Source organism: Gobio gobio (assembly GCF_949357685.1).
Source record: "Gobio gobio genome assembly, chromosome: 18".
In the NCBI taxonomy this organism is placed as follows: Eukaryota; Metazoa; Chordata; class Actinopteri; order Cypriniformes; family Gobionidae; genus Gobio; species Gobio gobio.
The window spans coordinates 1,497,013-1,510,211 of NC_137111.1; positions in this window are offsets into that span (position 1 = coordinate 1,497,013).

Below are 13,199 nucleotides of genomic sequence, written 5' to 3' on the forward strand. Positions count from 1 at the left end.
ACATGCAGTGTGTCTTACCTTACACCTCTCCGAAAAATGAATATAAATCCGATCTTCAATTCCTCTGCCGGCTATGCAAATTCAGTTCAAGTCAACGAAAGCAAAATATTCAAGATGATGCGTGATGCGCTTGGAGGGAGCGGCGGCTCTGAGTGATCGGATTTAAATCCGCCTCGAAAGAATCTCGGAAGACATTTACTCCTGATCCCTTCACAATATTATAGATATCTGATCAGAGAAAACAAATGAAGTGAACAGGTGTAAAAAGGAACGCTATTGGCTGCTGACGGGGACTCTACAGTCAGAGCCAGTCTGACAGTCGCGGTATCATGGCCTCGTGTTGTTTTCACCATTGCAGCACATCTCAAATTTTAATGTCTATTTACATAATGTCTATTCTTGTATTTGTATTTGCAATCTAGACATGGCCAATAACATGTATGTTAATATTTATTCATCATACTGTTGAACTTGACAGTATTTTCTCTCTTGTTATTTCATAGGGAGCTTCAAAGAAGATTTATCAGTAACAGAGTAGGCTATTACCCTGTGTTTATCAGTATCCAATTATGTTTGTTGGGTAAAAATAAAAAACTAAATAAACAAAGTAAAAATTAATTTAATAACTTTTCCCCCCATGGTTTCTATAGATATTGCGATATCTCGATATCGTGATTTTTTTTGGCCACAATAACCGTGGTGTGAAAAATCTAATATCGTGACAGCTCTAGCTGTTATATTAGGATTATATATTCAGTGGCATAACATAGTCTTAAAATGACAATAATATCGTCTATCGCAATTATTTCTGGGACGATATATATCGCGAAACAAAAAGTAGATATCGTGACAGGCCACCATGTGACATTATGAATGACCCAATGTGCTTCAAATGACGAGGTGCGTACTATAGTTTCGAGAAACAGTTGTGACTTGTTGGTTAGTTTCTCCAATGATGCGTTGTTCTGTGGTAGTAAATCAGCGAGTTACATTATTGTACAGGAAACACATCCTGAAGTTTAAGTTGTTTATATCCGGCTTATGGGTGTGATATTAAATTAGGGGGAGGGTCATTCTCATTCCAGACAACATTTGATTGGACAAAACATTTCTATAGACCTAAGCGCAAGTTGAGTCATCTTTGAAGACTGCATTTTAAATGTGTACTCAAGCAAAAAGATCAACTTTTTAGGACTTCACTTGCATATACAGTATATATACACTTGCTGTTTGTATATAAACAGGCAATTGCGTAAGAATCAATAATTGCGGTGATTATTATGTTTCTATAATGTTTGGCAATAGTTCTTCCAACCCTAATTGAGTGTGTAGCTTCCCAGCAAACATTTGGACGTTTCTGATTTACAGAAAATGTTCTGTCACATATTTCTTGCGATTTATGCCGTCCTACCGTGACTATTTTTGGCCAGGGACACGACGTTGCCATTGGAGCAATGTTTGCTGGGGTTTCATGTCTTAAACATGCACCTCTTGATGGAAATAAATGTTCTTTCTATCAAGAGGTGCATCAGTTTTTGGTCAAGATCTTGTATGGCCAATGCAAGAGTCCAGCACTCTGTAAAGTCTCCTCCAAAACACCCCAAAGACTTTCAGTGAACATAAGCTCTGGACTCTGAAACTCAACCCTTCTTTCACAGTTTGAGCTGATGAATCTTGTCATTGTCATCCTAGAATATGGCCATGATGTGTCTTCCTACTTCTCACTCCATCAGTTAGGGTTAGAAGAACTGCTGCCAAACATATAACATGCTAGAGACATAATAATCACTGCAATAATGACCCAATCATAGACTCATTTGCCATATTTAAATCCAAACAGCATTTTTTTTTATTTTGTCTGGGCTGTATATAGACCTCATAGCTTGTAGATGTCTTTAAAATTCCACTGTAAACTACAGTCTTGATTCTCTAACAAATGTAATACATTTATAGAAGGGATATGGGAATAATAAATATCATCCAGACACTGTTCGGACAGCTGTGAGCTGCAGAACAAAGAGCAGCAGGAGAAACACAGCAGTCCTCAAAGAGCAGACATGTCTCTACAGAGCTTCCCTTCACACACACACACACACACACACACACACACGCACACACACACACACACACACACACACCGTTCACTCAATGCAAGCCTGATCAAGCTCACAGTGATTCCTCACATACTGCTGCTGTAAACACTGACACATGCGCGGATGAGTATACATCTGGACTGTTCTTCTGGTGGCTTTAGGCTGCAGGTTCAGCTCGCCTGTGCCCAAATAAACACCGAACCCGCGCATTCCCTAGAGCGCATGCATGCAGTCTCTATATTTACTTAGACAGGAGCATCAGGTGAAATCCTGGGTGCATGAGGAGAAAATACTGAACCTCAAAGCTGCAGGTAATTCAAACAAATATAAGTTTTTCCTCGGAGAACCCGAGTCCACATGAAAGTGAGAGAATGAGGGCTCTTACCTGGACAGCTGCTCGGCTGGCGCGCACAGACGCGGTGAAACCCCAAGCGCGCGCTTCTGCTGCTCAGTGAAGGATTGCTCGACCTGTCAGCGTGTGTGTGTGTGTGTGTGTGTGTGTGTGATGCTGGAGGGGGGAAAGTCACTGCCTCCTTCAGTCCCACCCTAAACACACGCACAGCTGTGAACAGTCATCAAGGTCACCAAACTCTCCATCTATAATATACAGTATGAGTCATTCAGAAGATCTCACCACACAATCTGCTGGACATTCACAACTTATGGCAACAAAACCTTAAGATTTATTGAATACATTTCATTTTTATGACACAAATATTTCTGCTAAAATTTCCATAAAGTTTATTTCTGAATGTTCTCTGAAAAATTGTTTTAATGTTTTTTTTATTAGTTATTGAATGTTAACGGAACACAACATTTAATCATTCTTCAAACATTAGGCAAGGCAAGATTTATATTGCACACACTCAAATAATTACAGTATTTTATGATGCTGTTCACTTTATTTAAGCAATTCATCTTGATTTAACACAATTATATCAGGTTTCTGGTTCAAATGTAATTACTCTTTGACATTACTTCATGTTTTCATTTTGAAATAACATGTTTCAATCAAACAAGACTTTCAATTCCCATCAAGCTTAGCAAAGGGGCTGGATTTGGAGAGGAAATGTTTAAATAAAATGCTTTTTAAACAAGATTAGAAAAAGGAGAGACTTTTTAATGCTTAATGTTTTGTTATATTGGTATTTAAAAGTTTGTGTTATGTTAGTGTTTTTGGAGGTTATTGTGGTGAAGTGTAGAGCGTGTGCTTGGGGTGAGGACCTGCAAATAACAGTTCAAGTTGTTTTAATATTAAAAAACAACTATTTTGGGCATCCCATGGATGTAACAAAACCATCTTCTGGCTAGCCAATAAGACCTTGTAAACAGTTTTGTAAATGTTGTAAAAATAGTATTTCACTAAATAAAAATAATAAATTAAACTGGATTACTTGGATTTTTTGTTTTTTTTGTTTGTTTGTTCATTTTAGAATAATTAAATTGAATAGTTTCGGACACAATTAAGAATGTTAATGTGCTTAACTAAATGGCATTGAATTAACCTTACGTAAAAAAACTTAAGTTTACTGAAATAAACAATTTTAATTGAATTCAACATAACCCAATTACGTGGAACCTGTTGACATTAAAAAATGAAGTAAATCCAACGTATCATTTTTTTGAGTGCATTTCATACTGATACAAAAAAGGATAAAATAATCACAACATATGCATAAGAATTAAAAATTGTATTTCATTTAATTAAATTTGTATTCCACAGGGAGGAGTTTCCGCCTCTGATTGCCCCTCCGACCAAGCTCAGTTTAAGATGGAACATTATTCTGGGGAGTCTGCTCTGTGTTTTCTACAGCACAAGAGGCGTGATCAACGGGCGACGACGTCATCGTGTTAAACCCGCCAATAGCACGCCAGGTGGATAAGCCAGTCTGTGATTGGTTCCCGCAAGAGTGTAACAGAAGCAGTAGAAATGAATGTACAGGTTTCCAGACTGAGCTGCAGGGCAGATGAGGCTGGGTTTACCCCGTCTACTCCGACCCCTCAATGGAGTGCAGTCCTCATCACCATCTGCCTGAACGTTACTTTAGAATGTTCGCTGAATGTTCTGAAACAAGTAGTGACATTTTAAAAAACGTTAGATGAACAATGTATAAATAATGTTTTTGAGAACATTTTTAAAGACCAGATAACTTTGAACAAACATTAACATTGACAGCCATTCAAAAAAAGCCCACCCGTTCTCACTGCCAGTCCAATGCTGAGTTACTTCATTTTCCTTTGGCAAGTTTTTGCATGCATATTTTTTAAGTATATTTCATATATGGAATTAAGTAAACTCTACTTAAAGCTACACTGTGTGATATTTTCCCCCATCTAGTGGTGAACTTGTATATGACCATCCAGTGAATTTTAGTTTCTGTTCTGTTCAATTCCGATTTCGTTTTAACTCCTACGGTGGCCGATTTAGTCCAAGATTAATATGGCTTCCTGTTCGACCTCGTCCACATTGGACACGGTGCCTGTGGGATATTCTGTGCGCAGTGGGATGGTTGGAACTCAACTGGCCTAATTATTCGGCTAGAAAGAACTGCAGCTAATCCAGAGTGAACTTTGATGATAGTAATGTTTATTCAGTCATCCAATTGCAAGGCATAAACAGGTTTGCATGGATATGTACATAAATGTGGTTTCTGTGAGAGAACAAATTAGGATGGTAAATATACATGATAATGACATGACAGAATATACACAGTTAAGAACTGTATAACTACACTTATTAGTTACATTTGTATAATGTAACCGTAAACCAGAGCTTATTGTACCACATATAGGCGCTAAATGCAGCTGCATTAAAAGGAGCGGAGCTGCCGCTGCTAACAAGCGGTGTCGGGTTACAAAAGTGTGTGCGCAGGTTTAGCTCTGTATAACAAGTGTTAATATGCTGATCAGACCTGATACATATTTCCATCAACATACATTACAAGCAAATATTTTCTATAAACGAATAAACATTGTTAATAACTGAATGATTATTCAAATAGGTGAGCATTACGCTATTGTATGTTGACACAAAAATACTTCTGAGGTGACATCAACTGAATTACGCGATGACACACTCTGAAACACATCCACAATGACAATAACTATTATTACTTACGGAGTTATTAACGCACAGAAATACCACACAAGGAAAAACAGACTTTTGAGGAATAAACAAGCCAGGAAAACTCCGTATAACTCTGTTACTGGAGCTGCTGAGATGAAAACTCTCTGTGCATGCACCAGACAAGTCTGAACAAGTTGACGCGCACAGTGTTAAAACCGGTTAAAACGCGAATGGCGAAGCTTGAATTTACGGGTATGTCCCTCGTTGGCTAATGTACTTTCAAGATGGAGGAGCAACATGGCGACCACTGTTAGATCCCATTACCTTATGTATTTTCAATGGCATATTATAAACTTACGAGAATACTTTATTACTTGAAAGAAGTAAATATACATTAATGAGCACATATATTTTTGAAAGAACTAAGTGTTTTTAGCTAAGAATAGACTAAAAAAGTTACACAGTGTAGCTTTAACTAAGTTAGAGGGTTAGTTCACCCAAAAATGAAAATTCTGTCATTTTGTCACAATTCACCAGTGTGAGTGTCCGTGGTTACCACCAGAGGGCATTCCACCCCGGACTGCCACTCCATCACAAACTACATTACCCATAACTCACTGCTCCTCATCATCCCTGATTACATGCACCTGTGTCTCATTTCCCTGTTCACTTCACCCTATATAAACCTGGTTATCTCAGTCATTCATTGCGAAGTCTTGTTTGTTGTATACTGCATTTCTGAGCGTTTCCCTGGTTTCATGTCTCTGGTTTTGGATTTCTTGCCTGTTCCGTGGATTACCCGTTTGCCTGTCTCTCCTGTCTTGTTTGCCTGGTTGGACTGATTACCTGTTATGACCTCTTGCCTGTTTGTTGACTACCAGTGTGGATTTCCCTTTAATAAAGCTGCGTTTGGATCGGAGCAGTACGTTACACATTTATTCTTCACCCTCATGTCGTTCCACACCCATAAGACCTTCGTTCATCTTTCGAAACACTAATTTGTTGAAATCCGATTTAACTTATTTAACTTATTAACTTATCAACTTACTTAACTTTATTTCTTGTTGTAAAAATGAACATAAGGTAGTGTATTCTGAACAAACATGAATAAGCTATAAACTACATAAATTAAAAAAATATTATGATATAGTGAATCGCTTGTCAAACAAGAACAAATGTAGGGCGGGGCTTGATTGTGTCTGTGGGGAATTGATTGGATGGTTGTGGTTTGGTGGATCTCATGTGTGTGACAGGTGGCACATGTGGTGTGTTTGTCATGTCTCTGGTCTCTTGTCAACCCCACCCATCTTGTTATCTGGCTATTGATTAATTGGCCCCATCCGTTCTCCCTCATCACCTGCCTATTTGTTACCCTTTATAGTGTCCTTGTGTCTGCAGTCCTGTGCTGGATCGTTGTTGGATGTTGTCTGCTTCCCTGTCGTGGTTCATGTTAACTGCTCCTGGTGTTATGGTATTTCTAGTTTGGTTTTTCCCCCTTGTGGGCGTTTCATTTGTATTTGTATTTCATTTAATAAATCTTTGTTTCCTTCTCGCATTTGAGTTCGTGCTCCATTTCTCCCTATTGACCCTGACCCTGATCATCAGAGAAGAGAAGAGATGAGCTGCAAGAGGGAGATGAAGTTATTCGGATTCAAGATTAGCAGGAACATGCATTTAAAACAATAATAATGACGTGCATTGATAAATAATTTGTAGTGCTGTCAAACGATTAAAATATTTAATCACGATTAATCGCATTAATGTCATAGTTAACTCACAATTAATCACAATTAATCGCACATTTTTATTTATTCTAAATGTCCCTTGATTTCTTTTTGTCCCATTATTTTTCTTATTTTAATGATCTTATCAACATAGAAAAGTGGATCGGCTTGCTTTGTTCAAATGTTTGTTTTATTGAAAACAACATTGGCATACTTTAGTGTTCGATTTCACACCAACATTCTCACTTGGAGCAAATAATCTCACACAATGTAACACTGCCCATCAATAAAAGGGTGAAACAAATACTTTGTTGCACAAACAGCCCCTTCAACAGCCCTTTCTAAGGGATCAAAACAGGGTGATACAAAATAAAATTACAAAGTGCACATGCAAGGTAAACTAGGACTCCGCCTATAGTGCAGTTAAACCAGGGGTCGCCAACTAGTGGACTCCGATCCGAATCCGGACCGCGAAGCCTTTTGACGTAATGAAACAGTTAACGTTGCAATGCTCAGTTACTACGTTCAGACCCAGACGCGCGGTCAAGCATGCAGTGAAGAAGAGACTGATGGTGCGTTCACACCGGACGCGAATGACGCGGCATGCACGCCGCTTAATCCGCGCCGCAGAATGTCTATTTGCGTCTTTGCATTGACTTAAATCACTCGCGCAAAACGCTTCATTCGCGTCTGGTGTGAAAGCACCATCAGAGCAGAAAGCAGCGCTCAAGACAAGCACTTTTAGTTGAAGACCCCTGAGTTAAACCATGGCTTAATACGTTTCTCATTTCGGCGTCTCACGCTTGCCATCCACGTCTACTCTTTTAATGGCCCAAACGAGTGCGGGCAGCCGCAGCGTGCCTGATGTTTTGTTTCCGGTCTAGCTACACCCGGAGTGGTGTTGTAGTTTTTCTAACGTTACTAGTTGTTGCAACAGCATGTGAAAAAACTACAAAGTTTGTTAGACCAAAAAGAACGTTAATCTCGCGATAAAAAAATTGACGCCGTTAAAATAGGTTTGCGTTAACGTCGTTAATAACGCGTTTAACTGACAGCACTAATAATTTGCAATATTCCATAAAAACAAGAGTTGCCCATTTAGAGTTCATGGTGACTCAAAATCAACTAAATAAAAATTTGGATCAGGACAATTAGACAGTTCATGAGGACAAACAGATGTTTGAAAAACACCAAAACCGTACAGTCACTGCAGTTTCCAGCTGAAATGACACTAGTGACAGTCAAACAACTTTTATGTTTTATTTATTTGCAAGATTGGTCCTCATAGCAGACAGATAGACAGATAGACAGATTTTTCTTTACATCCAAACCTAACTAACCTTTCTTGACCTGCTCTCTCTGAGTATTCTCTATTATTGGGTGTGTTTTGAAGCATTAGACAGCACGAATCAGAAGCACACTTTATAATTTCAGTAACACAATAAGGTCCATTAGTTAACTTTAGCTAATGCAATATCTAACATTAACTCACAATGACAAATATACACTCACCTAAAGGATTATTAGGAACACCTGTTCAATTTCTCATTAATGCAATTATCTAATCAACCAATCACATGGCAGTTGCTTCAATGCATTTAGGGGTGTGGTCCTGGTCAAGCCAATCTCCTGAACTCCACACTGAATGTCGGTATGGGAAAGAAAGGAGATTTAAGCAATTTTGAGCGTGGCATGGTTGTTGGTGCCAGACGAGCCAGTCTGAGTATTTCACCATCTGCTCAGTTACTAGGATTTTCCCACACAACCATTTCTAGGGTTTACAAAGAATGGTTTGAAAAGGGAAAAACATCCAGTATGCGGCAGTCCTGTGGGAGAAAATACCTTGTTGATGCTAGAGGTCAGAGGAGAATGGGCCGACTGATTCAAGCTGATAGAAGAGCAACTTTGACTGAAATAACCACTCGTTACAACCGAGGTCTGCAGCAAAGCATTTGTGAACCCACAACACACACAACCTTGAGGCGGATGGGCTACAACAGCAGAAGACCCCACCGGGTACCACTCATCTCCACTACAAAGAGGAAAAAGAGGCGACAATTTGCACAAGCTCACCAAAATTGGACAGTTGAAGACTGGAAAAATGTTGCCTGGTCGGATGAGTCTCGATTTCTGTTGAGACATTCAGATGGTAGAGTCAGAATTTGACATAAACAGAATGAGAACATGGATCCATCATGCCTTGTTACCACTGTGCAGGCTGGTGGTGGTGGTGTAATGGTGTGGGGGATGTTTTCTTGGCACACTTTAGGCCCCTTAGTGCCAATTGGGCATGGTTTAAATGCCACGGCCTACCTGAGCATTGTTTCTGCCCATGTCCATCCCTTTATGAGCACCATGTCCCCATCCTCTGATGGCTACTTCCAGCAGGATAATGCACCGTCACAAAGCTCCAATCATTTCAAATTGGTTTCTTGAACATGACAATGAGTTCACTGAACTAAAATGGCCCCCACAGTCTCCAGATCTCAACCCAATAGAGCATCTTTGGGATGTGGTGGAACGGGAGCTTCGTGCCCTGGATGTGCATCCCACAAATCTCCATCAACTGCAAGATGCTCTCCTATCAATATGGCCAACATTTCTAAAGAATGCTTTCAGCAGCTTGTTGAGTCAATGCCACGTAGAATTAAGGCAGTTCTGAAGGCCAAAGGGGGTCAAACGCAGTATTAGTGGTGTTCCTAATAATCCTTTTGGTAAGTGTATGTAGCCTACAGTATTTATTCACCTTTCTTGATGTTAGTATTCCTCCAGAAGCATTTAGTGTGTGTGTGTGTTTGTGTGTGTGTATTCCTCCAGAAGCATTTCACACGGTTGTGTGTGTGTGTATTCCTCCAGAAGCGTTTAGTGTGTGTGTGTGTATTCCTCCAGAAACGTCTCACACGATTGCGTGTGTGTGTGTATTCGTCCAGAAGTGTCTCACATGATTGAGTGTGTGTGTGTGTGTGTATTCCTCCAGAAGCGTCTCACACGATTGTGTGTGTGTGTGTGTGTGTATTTCTCCAGAAGCGTCTCACACGATTGAGTGTGTGTGTGTGTGTGTGTGTGTGTGTGTGTGTGTGTGTGTGTATTTCTCCAGAAGCGTCTCACACGATTGAGTGTGTGTGTGTGTGTGTATTCCTCCAGAAGCGTCTCACGCGATTGAGTTCCCAAACTCCAGCATCCGATCGCAAGAGAACATGACGGTGTGTGTGTGTGTGGCCGACTGAGCAACTTACAGTCTTATTACTGATATTTTACACCAGTTTCCCAGGAGATGGCGATTTTGTTCTCTTGAACACACAGGATGGAAATGCTGCTTTATTCACAAATGTTTTATGCATTATTCCAATTTTACGCACAAGTTTAAATTCGCAACTTTGTATGGAAACATAGCTTGTGTTGCATTAGTGGCCATTTGGCCCACATCTGTGTGATAGCATGAGATATTTATGATCTTTGTCAGCTGATGCTTAATCATTGATGTAATGCACATAAATCAACATAAGGAAGGGGGATTGATTATATATATATATATATATATATATATATATATATATATATATATATATATATATATATATATATATATATATATATATATAACACACACACACAGTAAGAGGTGTCTGAAACACTGAAAGCAGATGCCAGTTCTTCACAGGTTATGGAGCTCATGCTGAAGGATGTAAGGGAGTTGCACGAGCTGAGCTGGCCTAGAGCCGAGTGTTCAGGGTTGATCTATGAAAACCGCAGGCGGACCACATGGAAACCACAGCACATGGTCGCCAGCGCAGAATATGGGCTCGCTGCTCGACTATAAACATCAAATATACAAGTTGTGCTGAAGACAAGGCTGAATGTACAGGGATGTTTCATCATTATATATTTAATATGAAAGAACAAAAGCTCAGGCATGAATGTTTATTCAGCTATTTGTATTACATATAAAACATGTAAAGCTGCAGTAGAGCTGTTTTTTTTTACTTGACTTAACCCATAAAAATGACAAATACATAGTGTCTATTTACACCAAGTGACACAAATTATATTTACACTGTCTCCGCCCACCAATGTCTGATGGAACCAGGCACAATGACAAAGGAAACCTGTCTGATAACAGGATCAGTGGTGTGGAGAGTAAGGCTGTGGCGTTAGCTTTTGATGCAACCGACCCGAGTTTGACTCCGCTTTTTTCTGTGCTCTTTTCTCTCCCTTTTCCCATCACATATCAGCTTGGAGTAGTTTATGGGGTAAAGTTAGAGGAAGGTAATGTCAAATATAATGTCCCAATGAGGCAGCATCAAAATGACGAAACAATGACGGAATACACGATATCACCAAAGTGTTGTGCCACCTGCCTTCACCTGCACATGAGCTTTAATACCAAACTCCTCATCCATGTCTTTATGGAGATGCTTTGTGCACTGGAGCAGTCATGCTGGGACAGGAAGGGGCCATCCCCAAACTGGTCCCACAAAGTTGGGAAGATGAAATTGTCCAAAATGTCTTGGTGAAGCATTAAGAGTTCCTTTCACTGGATCTAACCCCTGAAAAACACAGTGAGTTCTCGGAGCTCCTGAGAGCGGCCCATTCTCTCACTAATGTGTGTAGAAGCGTCTGCAGGCCTAGAGCTGGAGTTACACACCTGTGGCCATGAAGGGACTGAACACCTGAACTCAGTGATATGGAGGGGCGGCCCAATACTTCTGGCAATATAGTGTATATGACCTGAAAAAGTATTTTATTCGACTGAAAGCCACAAAATGCAAAACAATGCAAGTGCATTTTGAAATGTTTTAATTAATCTAGGGCTGTCATTAAACGACTATTTTAGTAATTGATTGATCAGTCAACCATTTTGACGATAAATTGAGCAATCGGGTAATTTAATAAAAATATTGTGAGAACAAACTAAGTCAAGGTCTAAAGTTTTATTTTGAAATTGCGATGAACAACAGTTCTCATATTCAGAAACATAGGTTATTGATGTATTCTTTTGTGTTGGCGTCGGTTTATAAATGATTTATGTTACAAATCTTGTGAATGTACGCATGTTTGTGTTTCCCAGATGAACGTTATAAGCAGAGATGGAGTTTGTTAACAGAGCTGCTGGGTATGTAAATGAACAGCGCAACACTTCGCTATGAAACACGGAGCGCGTCAGACATATGCAATCCCAAATGCATGTTACTGGAAACCCAAACTGCTGAAATGATAACAGCGCAGCACTTCAAACCACGTCAGACTTTATGTGTGTTCCCAAATGAGTTAAACTGAGTTATTGCAGAGCAGAATTTACTGTGAACAGAGCTGCTCTGAGACGCTGAATAAACACGCGACCTGCACGCATGTAAATCATTAAAGCAGCATTTCGCTTTGAAACCTGCAGCGCATATATTTAATCAAATATAAAATTCAAACCGCTAAAGTGACTGTTACACGCCTCTGCTGAAATCCAACCGCATTTAGCCCTGATTGTATGTTTTATAATATACTGCAATACACTGAGGAGCAAATGGTATCTATTTAAGTATAAATAACATCCTTTTTGCAGAGAAAATACTTTTTGTTGCCATTTACACTTAGCTGCTGCCTAAAAATGAATTTTGTTTGTTTAAATGAATGTATTTAGGTTGATTCGACAATATTACATGCTATTTTTGACTTGAATAAAAGCAGTTCATTTAGATGTTATGTTTGATCAGAGCAGATCAGGGTTGACATTTGGTCATCTGTTCACCATCTGACATCTAGAAATAAATAAACCATCACCAGAAACCAGAGGAACTTCAGGAGGCTCTCTTGAGTCTGACTGCATCAACTTTCATATTTGGTTTACATTTAAAAGATTGATCTTCTGGTTTGGGTTAGTGTTCATACTATGCAAGCTAAATTTACGACTGCAGGATCTACAGTGAGGTTTGTAAATAAGACGGTCAGAGTTTGGCTCTGGTAAATGACAGCTTGAGCTATATCCTGTGAGCGTAAAGAGCAGGTCCAGTCTGATGTAAGCATGTCAAGAAGTGACTCACTAGATGTGTCTCTAATTAACCCAATGACAGTCCTTAGTCTCTGTATTTACACAAATGAATATACCGTTTGGGAAGAACACTAAATATATATTTCTATACTGTGAATAAAACAAACAGGACAGATGGGCCTATGCGATGCAGTTTGATCTTGTGTGAAAAGGCATTCTGTAGATTCGATAAACAGATACAAATACACAAAAAGACGAAAAAATGCCTGTATATGAGGTGAGCGAATCACAGCCAACACATTTCTCCTATATTTATCAAATACAGAAAAAACGAA